We start from the raw sequence: 22453 nt of genomic DNA on the forward strand, positions 1-22453 counted from the left end.
CGAAAGTATATAACCGCATAGAAGAATTTTATAACTCTGCAATCTGCAGATGAAATAAACAACTGTGTTTTAGTGATGGGAGGAGGGGAGAAAAGATGAGTAGGAGTCTTTAAAAATGCCTTGACTTCATGCTGCATGTCCAGACAGCTCTCTGCGTAGTTGCGACAAATAAAAAAGCCTAACGCTGCCGGAATTACGTGCCTGGACATTAGTAATTACTGCTGGGTTTGTTTGTGAGTGGAAGATTGGGGTGGGGGGGCAGAGGTAGAGGACTGCAGTGAAGCTGGCAAAAGGCACAAATCTGGGAGGAAGTGGTGATGTACGCAATTATGGAGCTAATTCTAGACTAGCTTACTGAGAAGTAAAGAAAAACATAATTGAAGCATGAAATTAACATTTACATTATTGATAAGCTTCAGGGAAAAAAATCAAGAGATTTCCTATTTTAAGTTGTAAATTTTAAAAATCCAGGACATTACGGCGAGAAGAGGCAGGAGCAGATGGACATAAAGATTTGCCAGGAAACATTCACACAGACCCTCTGATGGTACCTGCTTGTTTACTTGTTGGCACTTTCTGCATTACCATCTTGGCATTCAGAATACAAAACAATTTGTAATCGTCTTAACCTCTCTGTGGTAAAATCTCCCAAGAATTCACAATTGCATGACCACAGATGCACAAACACAGCACAAACTGCCCCTTAATTAGCTTGTATAAAGACATTCCTAAGCTCTAAGTGTTGACCCCAGAGGGATGGTTATCAACCAGAAGATTGATGTTTCTGCCAGTAGCAACTCTTCCCATAGTATCTAGCCTTCAGCAGAACATGTAGGTTTTGATGATTAGGAGAAATGAGAGATAATTTGAGAAAGAGGTCAAGAAAGGAGGCATGAAGGATAAAACTCAATAAACCTGTTTTTTTAATGAGGCACTATAAACAAACTATTTTTCTCACATTATGGAACTGCTTTACAATTCTATAAATGTAAGAAAATTGGTGTTTTCAGCCTCTGTGCTAGATACATTTCTGCAATGTCATCCCTTGCCAGCAGGGACCAACCTTTTAGGAAGATATTGATCAATCAGTGAACACCAGATACATAAATGAACCCCATGGAAGATGTAAAATCCCATACTCACATGGTCTTTGACCTCAATAAGTTTAGCATCTAGTACTCTTAATGAAAATAATAAATAATGAAAATTAATAAATAATACCAGAATGAAAAGGCAATAAAACAGTAGGGGAAAAATTATGGGGGAGTGTATAATTATTTGCCAGATGAATGTGACCAAAAACAAGAAATGCAAGTTCTGAGGAGGACAATATTTCAGGGGACTGGAATGATTTGAGAGAGGAAGCAGGACTTGAGTTGACTTTTGGAGATTGGAGAGAAGCGAGGAAAGTCTGCTAAGTAAAAATTAGAGCAAAGGCAGAACTAGGAGTTAGGCAAGCCCAAGCTATAGTCAGCAAACCCTGAAAATGCCCATCCATCTATGTGGGGTGGGAAGCTTGTGTAGAGGAATACACTGGAGTGGAGAGTTGGGGCCTTGTATAGAGGCTTTGAATGCTACCCTGAGGACCGGGTGCTTTACCCTCTAAGTTGATTTCTGAGCAGAAGCTGATATAACAAAGTAGCCATGTCTTTTTTTTTTTTTTTTTTTTAATCTTGAAATTGCTATTGACTGAGAGGATTAAATCTGTATTCTTCCAGAGATAGAGGAGAGCAAACTGACATCATAACAGATGATAAAAAGAATAATAACCAGTCCTCATGTAGCCCTATTAAGATCACCCTTTAGGATACACATGGACTTCTAAGTCCTACCCAGAAGTTAGTTGTAAGTTTCAAATTTTCATTATTGATTAGAACAAATTATTCAAGATGAGCACCCACCAAAGGAGATTGAAAATCAGGTCAGGAATCTGGAGATGAGAGGTATCCAGAAGGTACACTTGAATAATAAACATGCAGGACACACTCTTGCACCCTCTGAGTATTCTGCACTGTCAAATACACTGATTGGACAGATGAAAAAAGATGCCAGGCTTTCTGTGCATGTTTCAGGCCGCATGACACACAGAACCAGCTCCAAGTGGCTAAAACTGGAAAAAAAGAAAAGACAAAAGATGCTATAGGGAAATTTTGAAAAACTGAGGTGAGGTGGGAAGGACACCATATTTCTTTCCCTATGATCCTAGCATCCTACCTGATTTTTGCTGAGTACCCTAACTCCAGGGCTAGCTTGAGACCTGAACTATGCCCATTTCATTCTTAATCTTGTGCTTACTACTCTCATAGCAGAGCTTCAAAATTCCAAATTCTGATGAAACTGCTGAACCAAAATAGTCAATGGTCTCATGTGGAGGAATAAATGGCAGTTGCAGACATAGATCTTGTTCCTGTTTCAAAAGTGTCAAGGGACTGTCCTCATCTGCTCTTCACCAAAACACTAGCAGGAGATATCCTTAGGATAACATGTTGACTTCCAAGCTGACTCCCCAGGGGAAAATTGAAAGTAGTGATGTTTGATGCTTTAGGAGGTCAGACTGGCAGTTATTAAACTGAATGCAGAAGGCCTTCCAAGTCATCAAGTAGGAGGGAGGAGATATGACAGAGCATTGAGGAAGCAGGACATGGTGAGTGGAGAAAGAGTTTTTAAAGAATTAGTCTTAGAAGAGGAAAGAGGCTGCAGAGAAATTTCCAGAGAACTCTGGCTGCACTATGAACTCTTCAGAATTACTATTACCTCTGTGATGACAATAGCTACTTGTTTCTGCACAATTTTCTTCATGAGGATCTCAAAGCACTTCACCTAATATAAAAGTCCAAGCAGTTTCTGATTTCTAAATGAATGATGCAGCTTATATGAGTTCATAGGTGATAACAATTAGTAAGCCATAAATCTGATTTAGAAGGATAGAGACACTCAAAGCAGTGATTAAGCAGAATAGGCCTGTGGGAGAGAAGAGTGAACTATGAATTCTAAAACTTTTTACCTGTCCTAGCTCACTGAATCCTCACCACAATCCTGGAATCAGGGTACTGCCATTATTTCCATTTTACAGATGAGGAAACTGAGGCAGAGAAAGGCTAAATAACTTGCCTAACATCACAGAGCAGAGCCAGTATTTAAATGCAACCAGTCCGACTACAGAGTCTAAGCTCATCAGTGTATACTCTGCCACCTCTTGCATTATCCGCATTTCTCCTACTGGCCAAATGAAGCACAGAGGATGTATAAGACTTTTTTCCCCCTCAGTTGCACGGCAGAGCATTATGGCAAGGATGCTGATCAGGAGCCAGGAGACCTAGTTTTAGCCCTGAAGCAATCACTTGTCATTTTCTTTAAATAATCCAATATTAACCAGTATTGAACTCAGTTTCTTCACCTGCAGAATGGCAGGATTGGACTGCTGTTTTCCATCATTCCTTGCTGTTCAGAAGTCAGTGGAATCAGTAGTGAAAACTCCAGGTAACAAGTCTGAGTCCAGTGATGGTTTCAGCTGGCACTGCCTTAACACTGCTTCTGTAACTGACCTGACTCCCTCCCTTACTGTAACATTAATTCCTTCCATAGCCCACCTCGTCCTCAGTCTCTCTCTCTTTTCTGTTTTCCTCAGTAACTTTTTGACGTCATCTTTCTGAAGCCTTTCTGGTCACGCTCAAGAAATCCTGCTTTTTTCCTCAAAGCCCTGAGTCGTCATCACCCTTTGGGAATCTCCCATCCTTCTCAATCAGATTTATTGCTGTCTGGAACAGGCAATTTCTTACCACCTGCCTAAACTTTTTATAATTCTTTTTTCAACCCAATTAACTGTTTGTAAAAATATCTTTCTAGACCACCTTTTGATCATCTCTTGTGTCCAACTTAAAGCAATTTATTAGCTGCTATTTCCTCATGCCTCTTTCTTTCCATGCCTCTTAGAAAAGGGGAAACATATGCTTTTATAGAATCTCAGCTCTTAAGTACTTAAAAAGTCAGCATTTCCATATGACCTGAGCCACATGATATAAGCAGCCAGCTCAAAAACTAATCAAATTTGGAGGTTGGGGGGTGGTGGGAAAATAACATCACACAAAAGCTTCAAGGACAAGGACGAGAGAGGAGGAAGCTTTAAAGCCTACGGGATTTAAAGTTCAGAGGCAAGCAGCAGGCAGTACAATATTTATTCATTAAATTCATAGTCACATGTGAATGAAATTCACACGTTCCAGAAAAGCTATGTTCTTCCTATGGCTACAACCTCATTTTGACTGCAGATTTTCAGCATCTTTCCATCGAAGTAAAGCATAATATCACAAGAGGAGATCCTAACTGATTTTCTTACTGCTGACTCAGGGGTTAGCCTCAGTAGCGATTAACTGATGATAAGAACAAATCCGTATCCCCAAAAAGAGATGGGGGGGAGCCTTGTTTAAGGGTTTGTGCTTCCTTTTCAGTGCTTAACAGCCACTCTAGAGAAACTCAAAGTGAGTTAACAATGACCACAGCAGGTTGGTGTTGAATGACAGCTGCACTAGGTTTATGAATTGCTTTCTGTGTCACGGAAAAATAAATTTGATCCTCTTAGCAAGTAAAGGAAGCTGAATTATTATTCATGTGAAGAGAAAACTAAAACAACTTGCTTCTCTTCTCCTTTTGGGTTTTGTGATTGATCTGACTTGGTTCCTATTACCCGAAGGTGGCTAATTCTCGCGTCTTATATCGAGACTGTTTGCACTTTCAGCTCACTCACCTCATTTTCCAAGATGGTCTATTTTATATTTGAAGAGCAAGGTTAGTTTCCTGCTGGAATAGTAAGTTCGACAAAATGACCATCTTGTCCCAGCTTCCCCAACACTTCCGATATCCAGATGACACTAGTCACAGATTTTGAACTTGGGAGATGACTTTTCATGCCTGCAGGCTTGAATGAGTGGTTTCTGTCCTTTCCTGATGACAGCACGTAAGAAAATGAAAGCCTCTTAGGTGCCCCCCTGAGGCCAGAGTCACTCTGCACTCCTGCCTCATTCCTATTTTAGAGAAATCTCTCAATTCAGCTCGGAGAGTCCTACAAGTTGAGCAGAATTCCTTTCCATGGAGAATCTCAGACCAAACTGCTGATCTCCTTTATTCACATTCTTCTTTTGTGAAGTTTCAAAGAATAGTGACTGACACTGCAAAACAGTATATTTCCTAAATTTCCGTGCAGTTAGTCTGAGATTGGTCTGACAGCTAGAGATAAATCACACTGCGACGTCTCCACTGATAAACTGAAAGAAGAGGGAAATGAATGCCCTTAGCCTACTAGGAAGAACACTGGCAAACAATTTCAATATGCAGTAATCCTACTAAATGATTTTTTTTATTTTAATGGGAAAGTCTAGTATAACTTCACATAACACTAGAAATCAAGACAGTGTTCCTGATTTATGCCTGAGAAATTGCTGAATGTATTACTTTTTCCAATTCCAAGATGACTATCCCTGTATTCCTCAAATATAAATCAGCTGCTATTAGGGAGCTCTTCACAAATTAATTAATTCAACAAATATTTATTGAGCATCTGCCATGTACCAGGAAAGCACAGTACTGGTTACTGAAGATAGAGCAGTAAATAAAACATGCATGCAACTGCCCTCAATGCATTCTGCTGGGCATCATTTTTGAGGTATTATTATTTTAGAAGATGTGTTTCACACAGGATCCCTTTTAGAATCTAAAACATTAACCCAACTTAGAAAAGAATTTGACTCTCTATCCAAAATGTGCAATTGATTGAAGGTTTCTACTGAGTGATCAGTGACCATGGAGAGGTTGCTATCATAAACAGAATATAAACTAAGAACCAGTCTCAGCCATTCGAGGAACTTAGTAAATGTCTAAGACATGCCCTTGTGTAAATTTGCCTCTGTTTATGTGGCAATAAATTAGGATATCAATAAAATTCCTTTTAAGTGCCTGTTACATTCCAGTATCCCAGTCTATAAAGACCATTCCCCACCACTCGTGGGGAGAACAAGTCAAGCTTCAAGAAACATGGTACCTCCTAGGCTGGAAAACCTGGTCCCAGCCATAAAATTCATGGAGCAATGCACGAATAGGTTGACCGAGAGAAAAACAGTGGCACTTTAGATGACAGTACCTCCCAAGCCAATCCACCTCCCTCCTCTGAAAACTCTCTATCATTAAACAAGATACAGATTAGGATCAAGTAAAAGTATGTGTTAGTCCCTCAGCTCTTGCTTTTAGAAATTTACCTCCTCTAATCGAAGAACAGTGCCCCCATCTCCCTTGTAAGATTTATCATGTTGCTTTGTAATTACGTACGTATGCATTTCTCTTCTTTAACAGACTATAAAAGTCTTTGAGAGCAAGGGAAATACCTTAACCACCTTTGGATCCTCAGTACCTATAACAGTGCCTGTCACACACCATGTATATAGGGAAAGAATGAGCGAATGGGGATACCAAGTGTCCCTTTGCAAAGAAAAGAATTCTACCACTGTAAGTAATTCCTTCTTTTATTAATCAAATGTTGTGATCAGAACAACTTGGGAATACAGATTCACCCTAAATGTTGGAATAAAATTATGCCCCAAGGAAGCACTTTTGTTCACCCCAACTAGCTGCCAAACTTTGGCAAATAATTTATTTTTCTGACCTGTTGTTTTATCACCTATGAGTCCGGGGTTAAAATGTTAATGAAGAATCAGAAGGGGCTCAAGAAGAGCACTGCTAAAAGCAGGTTTATATTCAGAGATAAAGAACCATTACCTATGAGTGATTTAGGTCAGTTTCACATATAAAGCCAAGCTCTTTAACATAGATAAAATAATGCAGTTAAATTCTTTACTTTTCATTATGATGGAAAGGATATTTTTGATGCCTCTCTTCACACATTCACTGCAACCTATATTATAGTCCCCAGGGAAATAGATTGGTGGCTTTAGCCAGCTCTTGTCTTTGGGGCCAAGTGTTTGCTGATTCTCTGTTAGAACTGGTAGCATGATGTGTACAATCTCTCCACATTGATTTGGCTTTGTAGAAAATGTCCTCCAGACACATCAGTATCTAACTTTTCCTTTCAAACATCCAGTGTCCTTTTGCCTAGGAGAGAAAAGTAAACTGAGGCATGATATGGTAAATCAGCCCCACTTATCATTAAGAAAAAGCCATTACCAAGTAAGTGTTGAATTTTGCATTCCCCGCCCCCAGTTCTTCTTATTAAACAAGTCTAAAACCACTGGTCACTTACTCTGCTCACTGCTTTTTCCAGCTAAGAATGAAGGTATCACTTGATGACCGTAAGAAAAAAGTAGCCAACTTCTTGAATGCCCACAGTATGCTGCACTAGACCCTTGGCATACATTATCTTGTTTAATTTCCATAGCAACCTTCAAAGCATTTGGAATTCTTGTCTCTCTGACTGCAAAGTCCATGTTTTTCCCCACCACCTCATGAATTTTCCTGAGTCACAAACAATCCGGTGAGATCTTCTAGTAGAAAGCATGCTCCTGATGTGTAGAACACAAGTCAGCAAAATCCAAAGACCTCAGTCCTCTGAACTAACAAGTCAGGTGAGATGTGGTGGTTTGAGCCACCAGGAGAAACTAAATATCCAGACAAGCTCACTGAGCACTGGATCGAGAGTAGGAGGGCTGAATAATTAGCCCATCTCTGCCACATCAGTTGTATCACCCTGACCAACTTACCCAACTTGAACTAAGCCTCAGTCTTCACATCTGCACAAAGACAGCAGTAGCTGTTATGCATATGTCAAGTGGCTGTTATGAGACCCCGAGCCAATGCTTGTGACATATTGTCACCTCCACCTGGGAGGTAGGAAGGGACTGTCGCTACCACATTCCGTTGTCCACCATTTGCCATGACAGATTTCCAGTGTTCTTCACTGTAGGTTATGTGAAGGCCGTATGCTTCTTTTCCTCCTTATAATGTTGAGTTCCTTAAAGAAACAACAGGTCCTGCCATCACATTATTTTTTAGCTTGAGCGGCATGCATAACAAAATGGGAAAATGTGTCAACAGTCTTTGCTTTTTCTATTTGTGGGAGGATTTTTTTTAATGCCTTTGAATAGCATCTCTGCTTTGGGAATGGCTTTGTGATTCTCAGGATAACTTTTGGAGACGAAGAAGCTTGCTTATGCTTTAATGAAACACTGGTCCCCTCTTGCTTAGTGACATGGTTTTTAAGGCCCTAGAGGAGTTAAAAAGAGATGATATGCAAAATTTCCTGCTATTCTTTAGCTTAAGAAAAAGAATTTTGCTGTAGTTTATTTAGTGAACCATTATTAAAGCTACATCTGTTGGCTTCAGTTTGTATTGAGCTCTTTGTGAACGGTTTTTTTTTTTTGGTCAGGGAGGGTTGAATTCCTTATTAAATATTGTATGTGTGCATGGGTGTTTTTGTATGCACACACAGTATGTAGGCAGAGAGGTTCAAGCACAAACTCTTGCAGCCAGCCTTAGGTACAAGATTCCTACATGTGTCACCTCATTGTCAAAATCTTTAGCTTTATTTATATAAAACAATAAATATAAAATCATATATATAATAAAGCAAGTTATGTGAAGTGGAAATGTCTGCAGTTAAGCTGCATTCACAGAATGATTCCTTCCAAAGTTGGAAAATGCTCCCAAAGCAATTCTGCATGCAGCTGTGACCTCAAATTTGGGGAGAATTTCTGCAAATCTGGGACAAAAGAGCTTACTGGGAAGGGTTTTTGAAACCTGCACTGTCTTGTGAGCACCTACTATGTACTAGTTGTCTTATTACTGTCCATTGTAGCTAGTATATTTAATTTCTACAACAGCCTCCTGAATGATGAGTTATTTTCCACACTTGACTCAGGATACTGTTTGGTCAAGGTCCTAACAAGGTGCTAATTGCTGCCCCTCTCCTCCACCATGAAACAACTGATAGATACAGGGATTAGTGATGAAAATATTGGGTTTTTTTTAAAGCTTGATTGGGGAAAAATGGTTAGAACCAGCAGCCAGAATCAGACTAGTTCTGCTCCTAGCCCTTCTCCAAATCTGGACCTTGAGACCCACCAAAGGAGGGAGGGCTGTAGAGATATGTACAGTCAGGCACAGCTAGAACACCTTAGGTCCTGCCCTTCTCCTCCATTCATTCCTCTCGAGGTGCTGAACCTGCCTCAGGAGGTTTGCAGCTTGGAGGAGCAGAAGATGCAACCTTGCTACGGGTGGCAGATCCCAAAGAAAAAGCCTGGTAGCGGCTGAGCTATGTTTGCTCACTGCTTATTTCTCATCTCACAGAGCACTTAAGTTGGGGGTTGGTTGGACAAGGAGAGGAAGGGGTGGTGGGGATGACAGAAACTGTTGTCCCAATAGTAGTCTTCCCAAAGAATGGAGGTTCTCATTTTAAGGGACAAGGGAGGAATTGATGAGTCGAAGAGGCAGGAAATGGATCCTCCTCCCCCACAGCTAATAAGAGAGGGAACTTGAGATTGAATTTAAGATCCCAAGTGACATACCACAATCAATGGCTCATTACTCTAGGACATTGATTCTCAAACTGTGATCTTTGGACCAGCAATGTCAGCATCACCCAAGAGCCTGTTAAAAACGAGATTCTCAAGCCCCACCCCACCCTACTAAATCTGAAACTCCCGGGATGGGGCAAGAGTTTTCTGCTGGCGTCACCTTCAGGTGACTCTGATGCGTGCTAGCTTTTGAGAACCAATATCCTAGGGAGCTTGTTGGCTCCTTCAGGTGTTCACATTGGTCTCGAACTGGGTCTCATGAGGGTGAGGTGTTTCCACTGTTCTCTGAACTTACGACAGCTGTGACCAGGTATTTGGAGAGATAAGTGCTGTCCTGAGCCACTGGATGGACGTCTCCACTCACCCTTCTGACTTAGTAATAAAGATGCTCAAGTCCATCAGAATGAGTCTGAAGGATGAGGAGTGTGATTGGCCACTAAATGGTGACAGGAGTTGTGGGTGGGGAACATATGGGCTCCTTTGATATGCTCTTCCCCCTGCAACAGTGACTTAATCTCTGGCTCCCAGAATCCTCCTCCCAAAATTTATCAAAATTTAAAATCTCACCAAATGACAGGATAGCCCTTTTCTTCTTTCTGCAATCCCAGCCTGCGGCCTCTGAAGGATACTAGAGAGGAAAGTGTACCCACTGTGCAAAGGATAAAACAGTTCCCATTGCTTTTGCTTTGGGGTCCCCCAATAAACTGCCACAGGTAAAAGGAGGGGGCTAGCTCTTTTCCACTCAGCCTGCAATTTCCTGTTTTCTGCTCTGAATCAGAGCACCAACTGCCCTTTGGAAAATGATCCTGATGGCAGACTCACCCTTCTTTTGTGCCTCTTCTCACATAGAATCATAGAAATGAGTTGCTAAGGCAGAACTTACAAATGGCCTTTAAAAAAAAAGAAGTGACAGATGACTAGGCTCAGAGATAAATTATTTACTACAGTCACAGGGTAAACATTACGGCCAGGGCTCCTGACTCACAGTCCAGTGCTCTGTTACCGCCCTGTGCTTCCTGGCCACTTCTGCCTCATCCCTTCCAAATTTTCTCTCCAGCACAGGTCTACACTCCACTCAGGAAATCTCTTTAATCTGCTGTTACCCTCAGAGGTCTTTGGCCTCAAATGGTGACCCAACATCTGTAAAAACATAGTAGAAACATTCTCATGATTCTGAACATGATAGAGTGTCCTGAAAAGGTTGACTATATTGCTTATATATATTTGGGTTTTGCACATGACAGAAAAGCCCAAATATAAGTGATTAAGGCAAAAATGGAAATGATTGATTGCTCAAAGAATCTGAGTAAATGCTGAACAATCACACCACGGGAAAGGCAGAGAGGTTGCTGGTATTCAGAATCAACTCAAACCCAGGGTTCAAGCACCACCAAGGCTCTCCCTCTGACCCCTGCCCGTGCTTCCTTCTGTACATTTACTTCACTTTCTCTTGTTAAAAAGTCAGTTCCTCCCTCCATGTACTAGAAACATGGATATCTAATTTGTATTTCCTGCATGTCCACGATAGAAAAGGGACTGCCATTTATTGTCTGTACCCAAGTTTAAAAATCTCAAGAAAGGCTCTGATTGGTCCAGCTTCGGCCAGGTACCCAGCTTACACCAATCAATTGTGGCTGTGGAGTGTCATGGAAGAGTATGTCTTACGTGCTGGAACCACACAATTCAGTTGAGGGAAGAACCCGTTTCAAAGCTGACATAATAAGCTATATTATAGTTGCTTAAAGACACTTTTCTTTTTCTCTTTTTTACGGACACTATGACCTAATTTTTAAACTTCATAACAGCTCTGGAAAGGAAGATGATTTGTTTTTAAGTAACCATTTTGTAGATATAAAAACTGAGGCATAGGAAACTTGACTGCCCTGGGAAACGTCACCTGCCTACTTAGTAGATGATAGAGCCAGCTCAAAGATGAAGATTGCCTAGATGCCCAGTTTTGCTCCCTATCCATGGATGACAAACTAATGACCCTTAGGCTTAATATCTGCATACTTGTCTTATTCAGCCAATGCTGGGTTTGCAAATATCTTAAATCTGAATGCCTTAAGGCAGAGTATTTACTCTCCAATTTGCTACAAAGCCTAACACTACATAGCTTTATATTTCTGCTTCAATCCACACTTCTGCATTATCTTCCCAGCTCCTGTAGGCATTTGTGTCTATTTCCACTGCCCACCAAAGTTATGGCGTTCTGGTGGATCTGCCAGAATCGGATACAAGTGGGAGTTTCCTGGGTTACTTTGCCACAACTACTCCTAGTCTTCGTAAGTTATGTTAGTATTTTGAGAGACAAGATTGGTTGCGTTGAATAGACCAACCAAGTTTTGTTGGTCTGTTTGCTTTTAATCTGAGTAGAATTAGCTTTCTGTTTTTCCCACTGACACGCCTGGAAGTCTGACAGGAGACTTTGGAACCCTTTGCAGAGTGATTTTTAAGGTATAAAATAAAGTACATCGGATTTCATAGGAAACCAATTATATGAAAGTATAGTTCTCAAAATATTTAAGTTGTGGGATAGTAACATATAATCTTTTAAAAAGGAAACATTAAGTAACAACATTTGGTCCAATAACCATCATAATTTCAAAGTGGCGATGAGAATGTGATGTTTTGCGATGTCTGTGACAACAGCAAAATGATAAAAGGAAGCATCCTGAGTTTTCTCCTGGTGGCGCGTCAGGGCCTGAGCCCTCCCCACGCCCTCCCAATGGTGGAGTGGGAGGAGGTCAGTGGAGCAGAGGGAGGGGTGGGTCTCCATGTCATCCAGGCATCAGTCACAGCCGGGAGACTCTAAAGCAGTTAGTTTTTGTTAGGTAACAAATTACCCTAAAACTTGAAACAGCAACCATTTCATATAGCTTTTGGGTCTGCGGGTTAACGAGGTGGTTCTTCAGCCAGTTGGTGGATTGGCTGGAGTCTTGTTGGTCCATGATGTCCTCACTTCCATGAATGGTGGTTGGTGCTGGCCCTTGGCTGGGGCAGTAACGGTGACTAGATCACACATCATCCAAAAACAGCAAGAGAAGGCAAGCCACAGTGTGTATGTACCTTTCAAGTGCAGTGAAGCCACATTTGCTATTGTCCCAGTGGCCAAAGTAAGTCACACGGCCAAGCACAGTCAGTATGGCAGGGGGCCACCCAAGATTATGGATACTGTAAAGGGGGTTATTACAGCCTTTTTTTTTTTTTTTTTTTTTTTTTTTTTTTGCAAAAGTATCTACCACAGCCCCCACCAATCTTGGGCTCATAAGTCAGAGAAATCCCCTCCATGTGCCACAGGCTGGGCTCTAGGCTCTGCCTGTCCATCCTGGGGCTGCACAACTTCCCCTAAATTCCACTAACAAGGAATCCCAAAAACCCTTCCTCTGTGGGCCTTCCCATTCCTTCCTCAGCCAGATTTGGAGCCCTTGGGCTTAAGTTTTGGATCTCCTTGGGTCGAGGGGGCACCTGGGACATCTTGCTGCATCTGTCCAAGGCAGCTAAGGAATCACAGACCAAGATGTCTGATAGATCCAGGAGGGAGTCAAAGGGAAAGTTTTCTGCTCTGATCATCGAGGATGAGTAAGCCTTTCTGGATTCAAATTGGGGGAAAAAACCCAAAATGTCAGTTTCTTGTTGTTTTATGATGATGTTTCTTTAACGAAATAGCTTATCTCAGTGAGGGCAATTGTATTTGAAGGTTTTTCTCTGTCCTTCCAGAAGTGGCCCCCTGTTTAAGAAAACCCTGCCTTCTCCTCTAATTGCAAGAGCTCCCCATAATGGTAGCAACAATCCTCAGCCAACCCTCTGTCCAATGAGACCTTTGGAATTGGGAACCCAAGGGAGGAGGCAGTGGAAAAAACCCTGGAGGCTTTTCAACTGTGCTGCTGCGTCATGGAAAACAAGCCAGGCACCTGCCTCGGGGCCTCGCAGCAGCCTCACCAGATCCTTCGTTTTAGCTCTTCTGTAGATTAGCAGGGGATGTCTGGCTTACTCAGCCATCTAGTCAGACACTTCCAAAGAGCATTCTGAGTCCTAGCTGTTCATTTTTCTCAAATCACTTCGGATATCAGACGGCAGTCTCCTGAAAATCAGGCCCTGGACAGAGAAGCTTCTACTCGTTCAGTCCTACACCAGCTTCAGTTCCCTGAGCCCCCAGAAGAAAAAAAAAAAAAAAAATATATATATATATATATATATATAAAGGCTTCTAAGTTCTTTAATCGGAATGCTGTCTTAGGTTGGGGTCCTCCCAGAAGCAGACCCTGAGAGAAGGACGTAGGGTAATTTGGTGGGTGGAGTGGCAGAGATGACCCTAAGAAATAGGTAGTGAGCAAGAAAGCTGGATGGGATGGGGAGGAAGTCAGTATGGGGGCATCAGAGAGCAGGTTACCACCTGCTGGGGTTCAGTCCTGTTAGGGACCTCTCTCAAATGGAGAGCACAATAGGACTGAATTGCTCCCTCAAACAGCAAGGGATTTGGAGTATTTATAGGCCAACTCCCATCCCTCAGTGGCTAAGGGCTCTTCCCAAGACTGTAAACTCGCACCCAGCCCTGTGAGAGGCCAAGTCTACTTCCAAGACTGAAGCAATCCCCAAGTCATAGAGACCCTCAGAATATACAGGAAAGGTAAGTGCCAAGGAGATATAGGTGGAGAGTCAAGAATGGCTGCTACAGTTTTGCAAACTGTCATCTCCAGACACCCTGAGCATCACAACAGCTGTCTCCAGCTTCGGCGCACTGATATTTCAGCCCTTCATTTATTCAGCATGTATTCACTGGCCTCCAGCTGGGTACCATGTATTCAGCATCCGTGTACGAGGCACTAACCTAAGGGTTTTGCATACATCATCTCATTTGATTCCCATGACAACCAAAGTTATTATTAGTTTCATTTTACAGCTGAGAAAACTGAAATTCAGTGACTAATTTAAGGTAAGCAAATTACCGTTAAGTCCCTCAGTTTGAAAAGGGCAGATCTAAAATTCCCATTTCTTACTGTCCATTTTCAAGTCCATTCGCTGTGACCCACCAGCCCAGTTAGGTGTTGGTGGTCACAGGGAGTCTACTTTCCTGCTGTTATGAGAGAAGTCCTAACCGTGCCCAGTCCCTGTATCTCCATTTCTCCAGAATCCCTCCCTCTGCCTTCTTTGTCTCTCATGTTCCTTTATGTCTTGCTCTCAAGTCTGCTCCAGTGAGTTAACTCCTGTCCCTGCAGTGTTCCAAACCCTCTCTCAGGGCAGTGGGCTGCCCCACACATCCTCCAGGCCCCCTTACCCTGGGCACTGTGACCACTTCTCCAAGCTCACTACTTCTTTGGATTTCTAGATCCTTAAACACTCTCCAGCTCACACCCACCCATGATCTGTGCTCCTCCACCAGCATCTGGCAGGCACTTTGGCAGGTCCTGCTGCTTCTGGTTGCCTAGTGAAGGAATCGGAGAACGATCTCTTTGTGGCATCTTGTGATTTTAGGGCTGATTTCACCCATGGGCCCCAAGCAAACAGAGTCAAATGGTTGGGTTTTAAGCATCAGACCAAAATGTAAGTCCCATTTTACCGTTGTTAATATTTTAAAAAATAAAATGGCACGGGGTGAGGACCAAGAGAGGGAATAACTAATTCCAGCCTGCCAGCCGGGGAGTGGGAGGGAGGCGGCAGCTCTCACGTCCCAGGGAGGGTACTGCAGCAGTAAATACAGAACTTCAGCCTCCAGGTGGCAAAAGATACATAAAGGGGAGAGTGTCGGGTGCACAGTGATGCTGCACAGCTCCACTGTAGAGCTAATATGTACGACTTCATGGGGCCCCAACTCTCACTGTGAAAAACACCATCGATAGTGATCAGGGCCAATACCTCTGTGGCTCTGAAGTCAGTGTTGGTGAGTGGCAGGAACTCTCCACCGAACAAAAACAGGATATAAAGTTGAATCTCAAAGAATCAAAACAAGGGGGTCTTTAATGGAAAACGCCCTGGTAGAGATCAACGGGTGCAAATTTCACACCATGGGTCCAAAGAGTCCCTTTAGATGACAGAATCCAAAGTGCTTTCATGGAGAATGAAGACTAGGGCACCTCGGGTCATTCGGACCCCATTTGAATCCCATCTTAGATCCCAGCTCGAGGTGCTTTTGAACCACTCAACGTGCCATGCCACCTCTGTGCCCCCGTGGCTGGGGTTACATCATAGAAACGTGGGACGCTGAGCTGGAAGAAATGTTAGGAAAGCTTTCAGTTCAACCCCCTCATGCTCTAGTAAGGACACTGCTGTGACTTTGTTAAATTAACCTTTGTGAAGTGCATGCTATGCCATGGTGCCCAGGAGCCTTCCCTAAATAGAGGCGCAGAGGGAGACAAGGGGAGAGGGTAGAAGCCCTCTGATTTCGGGGGGCAGCACTGGAACCCAGGTGTGTTCCTAGACCACACCTCACAGTTTCCGTGGTCATGAGTCAAAGCACCATGTGGCCAGGCTCTCTGCTCAGGGCTCAGAGACTGCCAACCAGGGATCAACTGGGCTGCCTCCTCATTTAGAGCCTGAGGTCCATTTCTAAGTTCATGTGGGTTGTTTGCAGAACTCAGTTCCTTGCCTTGTAGGACTGAGGGCCCAGTTTCCAGGTTGGCTGGCTGCCAGGAGCCATTGTCAGTTCCTTGTCACTTGGCCCCCTCATGGGCCCTCTCATGACACTATAGTTTACTTTTTCAAGGCCAGTAGGAGAATTTCTTCAGGAAGGGCCATCTCCCTGGTTTAAGGGCTTTGGCCTGATTAAGTCAGGCCCACCCCCACCCCCAGCTAATCTCTCTTTTGATTATCTCAAAATCAACTGACTGGGGACCTGAATTACACATGCAGCAGCCCTTTACCTTCCCCATTTGACATAACCCAGTCACACAGTGACAACCTGTCATAGTCACAAATGCCCACACTCGGCAAAAGGAGATCACACCCAGAGCTTATGTGGGAATCTTGAGAGCTGGCTGCCCCTACACTGGGGAAAAGCCAATTCTGCTTGCTTCAGCCGTGCACATGCTCCTAGAGGACACGTGGGGCCACATCACAGTCAATGGCCTCCCAAATGACCTTCTCTCAGCGGCCAGGTCTCCTGAACTGGGTAATTTGTTTGTTGGCCGACATGCCTGCCAGCCTGAGTTGGGGCCCACATGACTTTTCCTGACCTTGATTGCCTCCATCCACAATCATTGTTCCAGAAGAAGCAAGGCAGACAGAGCCTGGAAGAGCAGGCAGGGGGCTCTAGAAAATTCAGTGTTCAGTATTTGCCATTAGCGACCCCAGCAGACTGATGCAAACGGCTTCAATCACTCTATGGAGCAAGCAGTCATTGCAGGCTTTGGGGGTCCCCGACATGAGCTGCAGAAATGTCTTTGTGAAGCAGCCTCCAGGGGTAACGGGGATGCCCTGCAGCCTCGCTGAGCCTCCACAAGAGATCTGAACAAGAGATCTGGGGCAAGCCCACCCAGCTCAAGAGAGGCCAGTGAGGGCTGTGGGGCCCTCAGCATGCTGAGTCCTGCCAAACCTGGGCTGCCCTGAGCCAAAAAGAGAGGTGAGGCAGGGGTAGGGTATAGCTCAGTGGTGAAGCATGTGCTTAGCATGCACAAGATTCTGGGTTCAATCCCCAGTTCCTCCATTAAATAAATGAATAAATAAACCAAATTATTAACCACCCCCCAAAACAAAAACAAAAGCAAAACAGCAGCAAAGCCCTGGCTAGGGGGGTGGGGGTGGGCAGCCTGACAGAGAGGTGATATCATGGGGCAAGAGTGGCCTCTTTGTTCTGTGATTTGGCAATGCCTCCAGGGCCTCGGAGGCCATTGGTGGGTTCAGATCCTTGTGATGCTGTTCCCTCTTTTCGACTCTCCCTCCCTCCTGCCCTTCACCACGAATTTACTGAGCATGTAGTTCATACCAAGACTGCTCTAGGCACTGGGGACACAGGGGAGAACACATCAGGCAAGTTCTCACATGGAGATAACATTTTAGTGGGAGGAGACAGACATCGAACAAAGAGGCAGACGGACCAGAATAATGTCAGGTGGGATGGGGGCTCAGCAGGGGGTTAAAACAGAGTGAAGTAGAAATGAGAGACAGGGTTGGGGAGGGCCTCCCTGAGGAGATGGCAGTCAAGTTCCAATAAGAAGGCAACTGTCACTGTGGGAGAGAGTATTTCAGGAAGTTGGGGCAAAGCCCTGAGGCAGGAGCAAGGGTGGTGTGTTTCCAACAGCAAGTGGCCGAAGCTGTTGGAGGAGAGTGGGCAGAAGAAAGGGAGTGTGGGATGAGGCCGGGGAGGGAGGAACATCAGATCAGCTGGGGCCACAGAGCCTGGCCAGGGGGTCTGGCTTTTGGTGGAGAAGCACCAGAAGCCTCTGGAGTGTTTATGAAGGGGATTGACATGATCTGCTTTATCTTTCTGTGAGATCCCACTGGGTTGAGGGGAAACGAGGGGAAACAGGGAGCCAAGTAGAAGGCAACTGCAGTTCCCGAGAGTGGTTATGGATGAAGAAACTTGGATCCAATGAAGTGACATGACTTACTAGGGGCTCCCAGCTAGACTGGGATGGCCAGCAGGTGAGCATCATCAGGTGGGGCCCTGGGAGAGCCCTAACTGTCCCCTCAGTCACTGTGTAGAGTGGGATGCAGGCTAATGGAAGTCCGGTTCCCTATTGTCTCAGAATTCCAATGCAGGTGATTCAGTGAGGAAGGGCTCTCAGCTTACCCTGTAAGAACGTGAGGGGAGCAGGATGTGGCAGGACAAAGAGCCCAGCAAGGATGTGATCCCAGCCGGGGACTAGTCTCAGCCTGATCTTAAGCTCTAGAGTGTGGACTGAATCACAGTTTGTCCTGCCTTAAAGCAAGGAGGTAGCTTTGTATCATCAGCCTCTGGCCAGCCTGGGGTGTAGGGCCTTGTAAACCCCCGGTCATCTCAGGGGAGGTAGCCCCTGTCAGCCAACATCAGGGCTCAGGAGAAGTCACAGCTGCAACCTATGGGCCACGGCAAGCTCGGCAGCTTGGGAGCTGGTGCCTCTGCCAGTACAGAGTAACTGGCACCTGGGCAGGGCAACTCCAGCTTCCATTTTGGTTCCCATGACTTTTCTGATTGAGGGAGGAAGGTGATACAGCTATGAAGTACCCTGCTGCCAGAAAATACTGGATTCAAATTTAAAAAAAAAAAAAAAAGAGCTAACATGGGAGGTCTATTACAAGAGGAACCTCTCATTGTCCACAGGTTCAGTTCAGAAAACCATTAGTCAGCTCCCACTGTGCACTTAAAGTAGGAATTGATTTACGTCCAGATGGTCCATTCACCCAGCTCCTCAGGAATAAATTCATTGTGTGCTGGAAGGTGTCAAAAACCAAACTCAGCACCCTGAATAAAATAAAGGAAAAGGATGTGTTTATTGCAAAACTTCTGACCTGCAAAAGACCCCGGGAGCAATGAGTTTTGAGTTGTTCACAGACGGAAGGATTTTTATGGGATCGATGTGGGAGTTATTTGGCTTTATCTTTAGCTGATTGGTTGCCCAGTGGTCTTCTTATTTGGATCAGAGTAGCTGGGTCAGGGGAACAAGGAAATCAGAGCTGGCATGAGCAGACCTGGAGTTTGGGGATTGGCTGGTATCCTTTGCTGATTTCTGAGAAGAGATGTAAATTCCTGTAAGGCTAGGTTATGGTTCCTTAATGTGCCTGCGTTGACTGTCTCCATTTTGTCCCTGGCATAAGTGACTCCATTTTAGTTTCATTCTACAGAGGTTATGTCTGAAGACCCTTTTCACCAAAATAATAGGAGATTAGGATTAGGTCCACCTAACCAGTATATTAGAGTCTCCCACCAAAGAGAAATGATTCTGTTTCTGAGAATAAATGTGAGAGTAAATTCACAAGGAGTGCTGTTCCAGAAAGAACCACTGCACTGTGATCACAGAGAAGGAAGCAGCAGCTCAGGAGTAAAGCCACCTTAACGCAGCTGCCCCTTGTGATTTGCTTAAAAGAAACTGGCTTTACTGCTCAAATCAGTAGCTCTTAAGAATGTGGATCAGGCGGGGAGGGTATAGCTCAGTGGTAGAGCGTGTGCTTTGCACGCACGAAGTCCTGAGTTCAATCCCCAGTACCCCCATTAAATAAATAAAACTAATTACCTCCCCTCACCAAAAATAATAATAATAAATAAAGTGATGTTATTAAAAAAAAAAAAAAGAATGTGGATCAGTCATTTCCAATACTTGTCTGCACATCAGAATCCCCTAGGATCTTATAAAAATTCCAAAGCTCAGGCTGTATCTTAAACCAATCAAATGACAATTTCTGAAAACATTTTTAATAAGCTTTTTAATTTTGGAATAATATTAGATGTACAGAAAAGTTGCAAAGATGGTACACCTCCCATCCAATTTCCCTCATTGTTAACACCTTACCTTTTCATATTTGTACATGTGAACCCATTTGTCTCAACTCAGAAACTGACATTACAGTTCATCAAACTCCAGATTTTATTTGGATTCTATCAGCTTTTCCATGAATGTTCTCTTCCTGTTCCAGGATCTGGTCCAGATGCCATATTGCATTTAATGGTTATGTCTCCTCTGTCTCCTTTGGTCTGTGACAGTTTCCTTCTCTTGCTTTGTTTTTCGTGACCTTGACATTCTTGAGGAGCATTGCCCCCTATACCCTGTAGATGTCCCCCAATCTGTGCTTGTCTGCTGTAGTTCTTATCAGTAGACAGGGTTATGGGGTTTTGGAAAGAACATGGCAGAAGTGAAGTATCATCTCATGTCAAAGGTTACAGCAAATCTACTGATGATGTTATAATTCACTACTTGCCCGAGGTAGTGCTTTCCAGTTCTTTTCCCTGCAAAGTTACTATTTTCCCCTTTTCCATACTCTTATCTTTGGAAATGTGTCACTGAGTCTAGCCCACCTCCCAAGGTGTTTGTGTGTGTATGTGTGTGTTTGTGGGGAGGTGGAACTCAAACCTCACCTATAGGCAAAAATCTGAGAGGCGCATATCCATGGTCACCATATTGTCCCCATCTCTTTGCCTTAGGTCCCAGTCACCATTGTGTAAACTTCTCAAATAATCCAGGACTTGGCATACTCCTCAGATGCCCTGCCATTGAACCAGCACTTCCTGGCTATGTTACCTTGGGCAGGTTGTTAGTCCCTTCTGAGCCTTCATTTCTGCATCTGAGAAATGAGTATCGGTAGCGTATTTAAGAGTTACTGGAAAGATAAAATTAGATAATGACCATAAACTTTTGCCTACAGTGTCAGACACAGAGTACCTATTCCATAAACTTTAACTACCAACAGTAGTAATAATAGGAGCAGTAACACCTTCCTCACTCCAGCCTTGTGCATCAGATATTAGTGCCACAATAACTCACCTCAGTGACATCAAACAATAAGTTGGAACTTATACTTGAAAGGGACATATTAAATGACTCATTCCACTATGTTTATTTATCAGATGAATACTTATTTAGCACTTGCTCTATGCCAGGCACTGTCCTAATCATGTTCATAAATATTAACTCCTTTAGTCTTCATAAAAAGCATATGACATAGGAAATACTATTATCCCCATTTTACAGATAAAAAACTGAGGCACAGTAAGGTTAAGCAGCTTGCCTAAAGGCATGCAGCCAGAGAATGGCAGAGCTAGGATTTGAACTGAGGTGGTCTCACTTTGGAGACCATGCTTATAACCACTACACTCTGCTCCTCGGTACAAACAAAAGTATAGAGAATTGTGAAACTGTTTAAAATGGGGCCTGACCTGGTCAGGGGAGGGGAGCCCAATTAAGGAAGCATCTGCGAAATCTTGAGTAAGCTTATACCAGGCAAGTGAGGGAGGTGGGATAGGGGAAGGGGAGCAGGGATGTATGGAAAGGAACTTCCTGGTTCCCTCAAAAGCCATCTGACATCAAGCATCCTTTTCATAGGAAATCTCCTCTCTTGCCTTCTCACTTTCTCTCTTGCTTCCTCAAATGTTGGAAGTGCACTTGGGAAAATTCAGCACGTCTTTGATTTTAGGGAGACAGGCGTGGAGAGGACACCACTTTCAATAACTCAAGCTGGTGGTCTGCGTAAAAGAACCTGGACCATTCAAAACACATCTCCATGCTTTGTCTTTGTCAATCTGCTCTCCTTCATTTTTATGTCGGGAGTTTGGTAACGTAAAGGAAGTTTCTGACTGTGATAATGTAGATGAGCTATTAAATTACGTTTTGGGAGACTGAATAATCATTTGAATCTGGAAGCCTTAAAAAAGTACTATTTTCTGGACAGTGTCCATTTCAAAGTATTGCATTTAGGTCCTCACCCGCCCTGGGGATGTTTCCATATTCTTGCATCTGAGCTCAGCTACAAACTTCTTGGCAACAGGAGTGCTATCTTATTCATCTTTCATATACGCACGCTGACAACTCCCACACAGTACGTGCTCAATATGTGTTTTTTCAATACATTTACAGTTAAATAGATTCATGAGAAGGTGCTGTAACTTGCTTATTTACCACTGCAGCCATATTTGAAACCTCAAGAGCACAGGTAAATCCTTTGTCCTGTCTTCTCCCCATCTAAAATTGTCTTTCTGCTTCCAAAATTGGCAAGGGATAAAAGTATGTTAATTCACAACACGATTGAAATTTTAAACACCTTTACCGACATCTGAGACGTCAAAGCTGCACGCCCTTCAGCCCAGGTCATGAGTGTCCTCGAGGGTTGGCATTATTTAGTGGAGCACACTGGAATTCATCTTAGGCTTGACTTGTTGACTCTGCTTGGTCTGAAGCCTGCAGGGGAAACTCAGAGCTCCAGTGGTTTCACTGGGGCCATATTGACTCTGAGCTGACTCTGAACAGTTGCTATTTCAAAGACAGAGTCTCACATTGAATTTTCCTGGCTGAGAGCAAAAGAAAGGATGGTAG

At 43.6% G+C, this 22453-nt stretch overlaps 1 protein-coding gene and 1 non-coding gene across 3 annotated transcripts in view; both read left to right on the forward strand.

Annotated features, from left to right (window-relative positions):
* Positions 1–22453, forward strand: part of SNAP25 (synaptosome associated protein 25) — a 75396-nt gene that overhangs the window by 2189 nt on the left and 50754 nt on the right. The gene's annotated exons all lie outside the window — the stretch shown is intronic.
* TRNAA-UGC (transfer RNA alanine (anticodon UGC)) lies at positions 19569–19641 on the forward strand. Its single transcript has one exon. It is a non-coding gene; the product is annotated as a tRNA-Ala (tRNA).

Source organism: Camelus dromedarius, chromosome 18, assembly GCF_036321535.1.
Source record: "Camelus dromedarius isolate mCamDro1 chromosome 18, mCamDro1.pat, whole genome shotgun sequence".
Taxonomy (NCBI): Eukaryota; Metazoa; Chordata; class Mammalia; order Artiodactyla; family Camelidae; genus Camelus; species Camelus dromedarius.